The sequence below is a fragment of the Mesoplodon densirostris genome, chromosome 1 (genome assembly GCF_025265405.1).
Source record: "Mesoplodon densirostris isolate mMesDen1 chromosome 1, mMesDen1 primary haplotype, whole genome shotgun sequence".
NCBI classification, from domain to species: Eukaryota; Metazoa; Chordata; class Mammalia; order Artiodactyla; family Ziphiidae; genus Mesoplodon; species Mesoplodon densirostris.
The window spans coordinates 170245005-170256125 of record NC_082661.1 but is presented as its reverse complement, the minus strand read 5'-3'; the positions used below and the strand labels follow the sequence as shown (position 1 = coordinate 170256125).

General features: G+C 41.0%; 1 long non-coding RNA gene across 1 annotated transcript in view; it reads right to left on the bottom strand.

Annotated features, from left to right (window-relative positions):
• LOC132497890 (uncharacterized) overlaps nt 1–11121 on the bottom strand; it is a 41543-nt gene that overhangs the window by 9747 nt on the left and 20675 nt on the right. The window lies entirely within an intron of this gene.

Here is an 11121-nt window from a genome sequence, read left to right as displayed (position 1 = left end):
ATACAAATATTTCTGACAAAACTAACAATAAAAATATTTACCATAATAACGGCTGAATTTATTAAATCAGTGGTGCCAAAGACACTGAACATGAAAAATCAGTATTCTGCATGTGTATGGGGTAGGGTCGGGGGAGGAGTTCCTCTAGTTCTAATGATCTAAGAGGTTTCCAAATGCCCAGAAAGGTTCATCCTGTCATTCACGTTAGTGATTTTGCTGACTTTCCTAGAGGAATGACTTGGCATTTAAAACTGGTAGCTGCTTTCCTATTGATGGTTTTCTAGCCTAATTTGGTGACTGAGGAGGAAAAAGGACAGAGAAGATGAAATGTAACTTAGTTCATTGGTTTGTTATCTTTGAAATTTTGTCATGTGAGTAAGTATGAGGTCAGCAAGAGCCTGAAGGAAGCTCTGCCCTAGGGAGTCTGCTCAAGGCACCAAACTGGCCCAGGAGTAGGAAGGCGGGGATGGGAGTCCAGAGAAGAGGACTACAGTGGTCCCCTCATATGTATATATTCCAAGACTCCCTGTGGATGCCTGAAACCATGGAAGGTATTGAACACTATGCGTACTGTGTTTTTTCCTATACATACATACCTATTATTATTATTTTTTTTATTTTTTATTTTTTTGCATATGTGGGCCTCTCACTGTTGTGGCCTCTCCCGTTGAGGAGCACAGGCTCCGGACGTGCAGGCTCAGCGTCCATGGCTCACGGGCCCAGGCACTCTGTGGCATGTGGGATCCTCCCGGACCGGGGCACGAACCTGTGTCCCCTGCATCGGCAGGCGGACTCTCAACCACTGCGCCACCAAGGAAGCCCATACCTATTATTTTAATTTATAAATTAGACATAATAAGAGATTAACAATAATTAATAATAAAATAGAACAATTATAACACTATACTGTGATAAAAGTTATGTGACTGTGGTCTCTTTCAAAACATCTATCATACTTATCCTTCTTCTTATGATGTGAGATGATTATGTGCTGAGATGAAGCGAGGTGAATGACGTAGGCATTGTGATGTAGCGTTAGACTACTACTGACCTTCTGACACTAAGTCAGAGGGAGGATTGTCTGCTTCAGGTGATCCTGGACTACTGCGCCATGACAATGTCAGTGGTTGGATGTCAGCGGTTGGATGTCAGCAGCAGACGATGTTGATGGCTGGGGATCCCAGGCAGGACAGAGTGGGACAGCACGAGATTTTATCATGCTACTCAGAACGGTGTGTGATTTAAAACTTATAAATTGTTTTTTTCTGGAATTTGCCATGTAATGTTTTCAGAGGGCAGTTGACTGTGGGAAACTGAAAGGGTGGAAAGCAAAACCACAGATAAGGGGAAGCTATTGTATTTACCCAAGGAACCAAAGCAGCCAGGAGGAGGGGAGTCAGTTTTTATCCAGGAAAGCAAAGATGAAGACTGAGGTTGGAGGTAAAGCTGGGAAGGCAGGCGTGTCGACACTGAGTGTACAGTAAGTAGGGGCAGCTAGTTCAGGACTAAGACCAGGACTGGGTCTGACTTCATGTGGTGGTGGCTATGTGGTATGTGCAGGGGCCCCTGAAGTGCTGGGCTCCTGCAGACGTTGAGGCAGCGCTCTTTAGTACTTGAAGAGGGTCAATACAGTGACTCAGCCCCCAGTAGCTGTGATCTCTGGGACTGCAGCTATTGATAGGATAACCCAGATAAGAATTCTTTTAAATTTATTTATTTTATTTTTTTTGGCCGTGTTTGGTTTTGTTGCTGCACACGGGTTTTCTCTAGTTGTGGCGAGCAGGGGCTACTCTTCGTTGCAGTGCGTGGGCTTCTCATTGCGGTGGCTTCTCTTGTTGCAGAGCACGGGCTCTAGGCACGCAGGCTCAGTAGTTGTGACACATGGGCTTAGTTGTTCTGCGGCATGTGGGATCTTCCCGGACCAGGGCTCGAACCCACGTCCCCTGCGTTAGCAGGCAGATTCTTAACCACTGAGCGACCAGGGAAGCCCCCAGATGAGAATTCTTTGGTGCCTAGAAGACACTTGATTCTGAAACAGTTCTCCTGCAACCAAAGAAGAGCAGAACCTGCAAGGACATTGCTGCAATGGATGTTTAGAGAGGAACCTTATTGTGATCTCCTTCACCAGCTGTTTTACTCCTGGGTCTTTACGTACATTGTGTTTTTCCCCAGTTAGCATGGCATTATGGAAAGAGCACCAGACTGAGTTCTGAGGTGGGTTCAAGTTCTAGTTTAACTGTGTGACTTTGAGCAAAGCTCTGACCCTAATCTCTCATGGGCATAATAATTCCTGTCTATAATTGAGGGATGTTTATTAGAAGTCATTTAGGGAATGATAAATATTATGAAACAGTGCTTCTCCAATTTTCATACATGCAGATCACCTAAGGATCTTGTTAAATGGAGATGGTTAAAGAAAAGCCAAACACTAGTTAAAGGCAGTGTAGACAGATTTTACTTGGTAACTCCTGTAGTTAGGGGAGAGCCCTCAATATAGAACTGAATTCAGGCAGGCTCTGTACAAAGGTGACTGGAATTTTAAAGGGAAAATGAAGAAGTGGGAGGGGAGACAAGCGGGGGCTTGAGCAGAGTCAGAGTAGTGGAAAATTACAGAAAGCAGGTGGGGGGACTGATCGCTGTGATTAGCCTTTGACAAGCATTAGCAGGTTCTCTTTTCTTTATTTTATAAACTAATCGAGAATCCATAATAATTCAAACTACCGAGAGAATACAAGAGACAGTCCTTGTAGGAAAGCTGATGGTTCTCAAAATGGATGCACAGTAGAATCACCTGAGGGGGTTTTAAAAAATTCTGACGTCCCAGCCACACACCCGGGCCCATTAAATCAGAATCTCAGGGATGGGACTCAGGCAACAACATTTCTTAAAGCTCCTGGGTGATTCCAATATGCAACCAAAGTTGAGAACCATCTTAAAAGAACTTAGCATCAAGTCTAGAAGACCAGCGCTCACAACTTAAGAGAAATTACCTAGAACCAGGCTGCCCCTGGTAATCTCTGATGAGTTTTGGAAAATAGTCTTTGGATGGCAAGGGTCAGGGATGGTATGGACATGGATGTAGAGGGAGCCTGGGCTGGAGCTGAACCTTCAAGGTGGAGAAGATTTGGGTAGGTGGCCAGTGTAAAGAGGTCATTTCAGATAGGATCAAGCCCCTGAACCAAGAGGTAACCAGAGGAAAAGTAAATTGGCATGGGAAAACAGGTGAGAGGCTGGTCTGTTTTGTTTTCCTGATTCTGTGTTCCTTTCCCCAATACACTGATTTCTCAAAAGCAGTACCCTTTTCAGATCAATGAGGAAACAGCAAATCCAAAGGTCCAGAGGTGGGGTTGGGATTATGTTCAAGGAACAAAAAGAAAGCGAATGTGGCTACAGCAACATGAGTGAGGAGCAGAGGTAGATGAGATTGTAACAGAAGAACAAGCCTGACTCCATACTGGATCTATTCCTTTAGCGCTAACTCTTGTGCTCTGTGGCCTGTGCTTAGTCATGCTGGCTCTGCACCTTTGTAAAAGAATGTTGCCTACAGCCTGAAGTATACAGGATAGCCCATTCTTAAGGCTTTGACCTTTAAAAAGTTGTAGAATATGACTTCCCTGGTGGCACAGTGCTTAAGAATCCACCTGCCAATGCAGGGGACACAGGTTCGAGCCCTGGTCCGGGAAGATCCCACATGCTGCAGAGCAACTAAGCCTGTGCACCACAACTACTGAGCCTGCACTCTAGAACCCGCGAGCCACAACTACTGAGCCCACGTGCCACAACTACTGAAGCCCGTGCGCCTAAAGCCCGTGCTCCGCAACAAGAGAAGCCACCGCAATGAGAAGCCTGCACGCTGCAACAAAGAGTAGCCCCCGCTCGCCACAACTAGAGAAAGCCCGCGTGCAGCAAAAAAGACCCAACGCAGCCAAAAATTTAAAAAAAAAAATGTTGCAGAGTAGAAAATAGCAATTATCTTGTTGGAAATTTACAGGAACAGTGTAACCAGACCTCTGGACAGCTGCAAGAACAAAGGATTCCTGCATCAAGAAGTATGCAACAACCAGCTACCCGCCTCCCCTTTTAGTATAAAAGAAGCCCAAATTCTAACGGGTAAGATGGTTCTTTGGGACACTAGTCCACCATCTTGGTCTGCTGGCTTTCTGAATAAAGTTGCTATTCCTTGCCCCAACAACTCCTCTCTCGACTTACTGGCCTGACAATGTGGCGGCGAGCGGTACGATCTTGGACTCAGTAACAAGATCAGAAGGTGGTGAGATGACAGAAATGCATGCCATGTTCTGGCAGGCCCAGGTAAAACTTGATTTTACTGAGAGAGATGGGAATCCATTGGAGGGTTTTGAGAAGAGGAATGATCTGATTTATATTATCCTGACTGCTTTGAGACAATCAATTATAGGAGATCAACCAGGGAGACCACTTAGGATGCTACTGCAATAATCCAGGCAAAAGATTATGAAGGCTGGAACCCAGTGGTAGCAGTGGAGGTGATGAGAAATTGTCAGATACATCTGAAGACAGAGCTAAGGGGATTTCCAAATGAATGGATTTGGGACATAAAAAAAAGAGGAGTCAAGGATGACTCCAAGGTTTTTGACCTGAACCACTAACTGCATATGAATTTTGCAGTAAAAGAGAGCAGAAAATGATGGTGTAGAAGGAAGGTTTTAACCAGCTATAACAGTTACAATGAATGAACCAGAGGTGTAAGTATCAACTGGGATGCATCAAAACAATGCTAGGTAAAAACAAGCTCCCGGTGGTATACTCAGTAGGATACAATTTATATAAATTTTTAAAACTGCACAACAGTAACCTTTAAAACTCCATACACAAGGCAGTAAAGTGTAAAAACACATATGGAATGATAAACAATGTGCAGCCAGGGTTCCACACCATCTGGTTGCTTCACACTTTTACAAATTCTATTGCCCAGGCCAGATCCTAGTCCAGTTAAACCAGAATCTCTGGGCATGCATCCAGGATGGATCCAGTATTTTTTTTAAAGCTCCCTAGGGGGTTCTAGTATGTAGGCAAGGTGGAAAACCACTGCCTTAAATTGAGAAACAACTGTGATATCTTAGAGAAGTACAAGGAATTTTCCCCTTTTATATCTAAGGCTTGAATAGAGTATCTGTTTTAGAGCTAGGCAAGAGACACCCATGCCCTAATTTCCATGTTGTTCAGCCAGGAAACATGAAGAAACTCTCCCAAGAGGCAGGTGAGCCCAGACTGTGGTCTTCTAACATCCAAGGACCTCCTCAGAGAAATGGCTGATTACAAGCTTAGGGCAGAGAATGGACAAGATGAGCCTAGAACATCTTGTCATATCGGTTGTCAAGCAAGCTCCCAAACACTATTGAAGGCTTGTAGAAAGAAAGGACCCAGGATCCACCTTGAAGAGGTTCTTTCTTGCTAAAGATGGGACAATATGAGCATCTTTAGTTAAAATGGATTAAAACATATCAGATATGTTTAAATCCATAAGTTCATAATGATCTTTGAAAAATAAAAAAATCATTGGATGATACTAAGAAGTCAATTCATTTTAAAACCTGGAAAAGAATAAAGAAATAAGCACTTATCCTATCTTTGTTGCTTCACAGTAACCAAAGAGTTGATGAGAGAAGTTTCTCATTACAGAAGTACTTGCTCAGGGCTGGTCCAGCCTAGCTAGAATGGGAGTGGTCGCAGTGTGGCCAGTGGCAAGTCCCTGGAAATGCCTCTCTGGCTCAGTCCATAGGGCAGCTCCTTACAAGCTTCCTCCCAGCAGATGATGCCTCGAACTACTGTCTACATCCAGCAAGACATTCTGGTTCCATTTCCTACTCCAAATGCTCCCTCACTACAGACTGAGTCAGTTAAAATCTTGATCCTACCCCTCACTTTATGGGGGAAAACAGAATTCTGGGGAGATGATGTTATAGGACCCAAACTGGTCAGGAGCAGCTTTCTGATGGAGAGAAAAGAGCTCTGAACTAAGCCTCCAGAGCTGGGACACCAATTTGCTATGAAACCTTGTGCTGGTCTCTTCCTTCTCTAGGCCTATTTCTTCATCTGTGTCATCTATGGGCTATTCTAGATTTGGTAGCTACAAGCCCTATATAATTCGTATGATTCGTTCATCAGGTCAAACCTATAGCCCAGATCTCTATGCTGTTGTTACAGAACCAGCCCTCCTTGGATCAATGGACTGGACATTCCAAGAAAGCAGGGAATTGTTGATCTTGTTCATCCTGGTTTCCTCAGCACCCAGTATAGAGCCTGTTCCTCAATAAATAATAGAGCTTGGATGGCAAAAACAGCCATAAGAAAAGTCAAAAGGCCAATAAACAATGGGGAAGAAACACTTGCAATTCAAACTACAAAAGGATGGTTTTTCAAATACCAGTTCCTACATATCAATAAAAGGTTAACAGAATTCCAGTTTCCAGTCCCCTCATGTAAAGAGCTTGGAAGTTAATACTCTATCCTAACAAGTAAAAAACTAGAAAATCAACAACTCTTCTTATATCTTTAAAAGAAATGAGGCAACAGGGAAAACTGCTGGCCCCCAAAGTGGAGAGTCCAACAGGCTAATACAGAGAATTACAACTTACTGAAGCACAAATCCATGTGTAGAAACCTCTGTGGGCACCAATTCTAGGACAGGAATACCTAAACTGTAATTGATGAATTGCTGGAGGCTCAGTGGGGGCAACTTTTCGAGTCAAAAACTCCAGGGGACTAAGTCATAGGGAGTCCCCACACTTTTGTGAGTTTTACCTCCAGAAACTTGACCAGGTTCTCACAGTAAGTATTGGGAGAAAAATCCCCTCATGCTTCTGGCAGGGGGAGGGGAAAAGCAACCATTTTGAAATATGCCAGAGCTATCTAACCAGAGCCTAGCTGGCATGGAGGAAAAGAAATACCCTACTCCAGCAGGCTCTAGCCTTCAATGTGGGAGAAGGGAAATCCCTACCTACAGCCCACTCTAGCCAACCTGTCCCACTTATGCGGGGATGGGATACTAAGAAGCACTTGGGAAGTTCACAGTCCAGGTGCACAGGCTCAGTAAAAGACTCAGACTTAATCACAGGACTAAGAACACTCCCTCCACCCCACCCCCACATTACTAAATTGCTAAACAGCAATTCCTTTTACACAGTATACCATGCTCTGCAATCAAAAAAAAAAATTACAAAGCATACTAAAAGACAAAAATCATAGTTTGAAGAGACAAAAATGAGCCTCAGAACCAGACTCAGATATGGCAGGGATGACTGGAATTATCATATCTGGAATTTAAAATAACTATGATTACTATGCTAAGGGCTCTTATGGATAAAGTAGACAGCATGAAACAACAGATAGTGTAAGCAGAGAGATGGATATTCTAAGAAAGAATAAAAAAGAAAAGCTAGAGATAAAAAACACTGGAACAGAAACGAAGAATGCCTTTGATGAGCTTTCAAATAGATTGGACACAGCTGAGAAAAGAACCTCTGTGCTTGAGGATATCTCAATAGAAACTTCCAAAACTGAAGAGCCTCATCCACCAGAGGGCAGACAGCAGAAGCAAGAAGAACTACAATTCTGCGGACTGTGGAACACAAACCACATTCACAGAAAGACAGACAAAATGAAAAGGCAGAGGACTTTGTACCAGATGAAGGAACAAGATAAAACCCCATAAAAACAACTAAATGAAGTGGAGATAGGCAACCTTCCAGAAAAAGAATTCAGAATGATGATAGTGAAGATGATCCAAGACCTCAGAAGAAGAATGGAGGCAAAGATCGAGAAGACGCAAGAAATGTTTAACAAAGACCTAGAAGATTTAAAGAACAAACAAACAAAGATGAACAATACAATAACTGAAATGAAAAATACACTAGAAGGAATCAGTAGCAGAATAACTGAGGCAGAAGAACAGATGAGTGACCTGGAAGACAGAATGGTGGAATTCACTGCTGTGGAACAGAATAAAGAAAAAAGAATGAAAAGAAATGAAGACAGCCTAAGAGACCTCTGGGACAACATTAAACCCAACAACATTCGCATTACAGGGGTTCCAGAAGGAGAAGAAGAGAGAAAAGGACCCGAGAAAATATTTGAAGAGATTATAGTCAAAAACTTCCCTAACATGGGAAAGGAAATAGCCACCCAAGTCCAGGAAGCGCAGAGAGTCCCAGGCAGGATAAACCCAAGGAGAAACACGCCGAGACCCATAGTAATCAAACTGACAAAAATTAAAGACAAAGAAAAATTATTGAAAGCAACAAGGGAAAAATGACAAAAAATATACAAGGGAACTCCCATAAGGCTAACAACTGATTTCTCAGCAGAAACTCTACAAGCCAGAAGGGAGTGGCATGACATATTTAAAATGATGAAAGGGAAGAACCTAAAACCAAGATTACTCTACCCGGCAAGGATCTCATTCAGATTCAACAGAGAAATCAAAAGCTTTACAGACAAGCAAAAGCTAAGAGAATTCAGCACCACCAAATCAGCTCTACAACAAATGCTAAAGGAACTTCTCTAAGTGGGAAACACAAGAGAAGAAAAGGACCTACAAAAACAAACCCAAAACAATTAAGAAAATGGTCATAGGAACATACATATTGATAATTACCTTAAACGTGAATGAATTAAATTCTCCAACCAAAAGACATAAGCTCACTGAACGGATACAAAAACAAGACCCATATATATGCTGTCTACAAGAGACCCACTTCAGACCTAGGGACACATACAGACTGAAAGTGAGGGGATGGAAAAAGATATTCCATGCAAATGGAAATCAAAAGAAAGCTGGAGTAGCAATACTCATATCAGATAAAATAGACTTTAAAATAAAGAATGTTACAAGAGACAAGGAAGGACACTACATAATGATCAAGGGATCAATCCAAGAAGAAGATATAACAATTATAAATATATATGCACCCAACATAGGAGCACCTCAATACATAAGGCAACTGCTAACAGCTATAAAAGAGGAAATTGACAGTAACACAATAATAGTGGGGGGACTTTAACACCTCACTTACAGCAATGGACAGATCATCCAGACTGAAAATTAATAAGGAAACAGAAGCTTTAAATGACACAATAGACCAGAGAGATTTAATTGATATTTATAGGACATTCCATCCAAAAACAGCAGATTACACTTTCTTCTCAAGTGCACACGGAACATTCTCCAGGACAGATCACATCTTGGGTCACAAATCAAGCCTCAGTAAATTTAAGAAAATTGAAATCATATCAAGCATCTTTTCTGACCACAACGCTAGGAGATTAGAAAACAATTATGGGGAGAAAAACATAAAAAATACAAACACATGGAGGCTAAACAATACGTTACTAAATAACCAAGAGATCACTGAAGAAATCAAAGAAGAAATCAAAAAATTCCTAGAGACGAATTACAACGAAAACACGATGATCCAAAACCTATGGGATTCAGCAAAAGCATTTCTAAGAGGGAAGTTTATAGCAATACAAGCCTACTTCAAGAAACAAGAAAAATCTCAAATAAACAATCTAAACTTACACCTAAAGGAACTAGAGAAAGAAGAACAAATAAAACCCAAAGTTAGTAGAAGGAAAGAAATCATAAAGATCAGATCAGAAATAAATGAAATAGAAACAAAGAAAACAACAGCAAAGATCAATAAAACTAAAAGCTGGTTCTTTGAGAAGATAAACAAAATTGATACACTTTTAGCCAGACTCATCAAGAAAAAGAGTGAGAGGACTCATATCAATAAAATTAGAAATGAAAAAGGAGAAGTGTTAATGGACACCACAGAAATACAAAGCATCCTAAGAGACTACTACAAGCAACTCTATAACAATAAAATGGACAACCTGGAAGAAATGGACAAATTCTTAGAAAGGTATAAGCTTCCAAGACTGAACCAGGAAGAAACAGAAAATATGAACAGACCAATCACAAGTAATGAAATTGAAACTGTGATTAAAAATCTTCCAATAAACAAAAGTCCAGGACCAGATGGCTTCACAGGTGAATTCTATCAAACATTTAGAGAAGAACTAACACCCATCCTTGTCAAACTCTTCCAAAAAATTGCAGAGGAAGGAACACTCCCAAACTCATTCTATGAGGCCACCATCACCCTGATAACAAAACAAGGCAAAGATAAGAAAAAAAAAAGAAAATTACAGACCAATATCACTGATGAATATAAATGCAAAAATCCTCTACAAAATACAAGCAAACAGAATCCAACAGCACATTAAAAGGATCATACACCATGATCAAGTGGGATTTATCCCAGGGATGCAAGGATTCTTCAATATATGCAAATCAATCAATGTGATAAACCATATTAACAAATTAAGGAATAAAAACCATATGATCATCTTAATAGATGCAGAAAAAGCTTTTGACAAAATTCAACCCCCATTTATGATAAAAAACTCTCCAGAAAGTGGGCATAGAGGGAACCTACCTCAACATAATAAAGGCCATATACAACAAACCCACAGCAAACATCATTCTCAATGGTGAAAAGCTGAAAGCATTTCCTCTAAGATCAGGAACAAGACAAGGATGTCCACTCTCACCACTATTATTCAACATAGTTTTGGAAGTCTTAGCCACGGCAATCAGAGAAGAAAAAGAAATAAAAGGAATACAAATTGAAAAAGAAGAAGTAAAACTGTCACTGTTTGCAGATGACATGATACTATACATAGAGAATCCTAAGGATGCCACCAGAAAACTACTAGAGCTAATCAATGAATCTGGTAAAGTTGCAGGATACAAACTTAATGCACAGAAATCTCTTGCATTCCTATACACTAACAATGAAAGATCAGAAAGAGAAATTAAGGAAACAATCCCATTCACCATTGCAACAAAAAGAATAAAATACCTAGGAATAAACCTACCTAAGGAGGTAAAAGACCTGTACTCAGAAAACTATAAGACACTGATGAAAGAAATCAAAGGTGACACAAACAGATGGAGAGATATACCATGTTCTTGAATTGGAAGAATCAATATTGTGGAAATGACTGTACTACCCAAAGAAATCTACAGATTCAATGTAATCCCTATCAAATTACCAGTGGCATTTTTTACAGAAC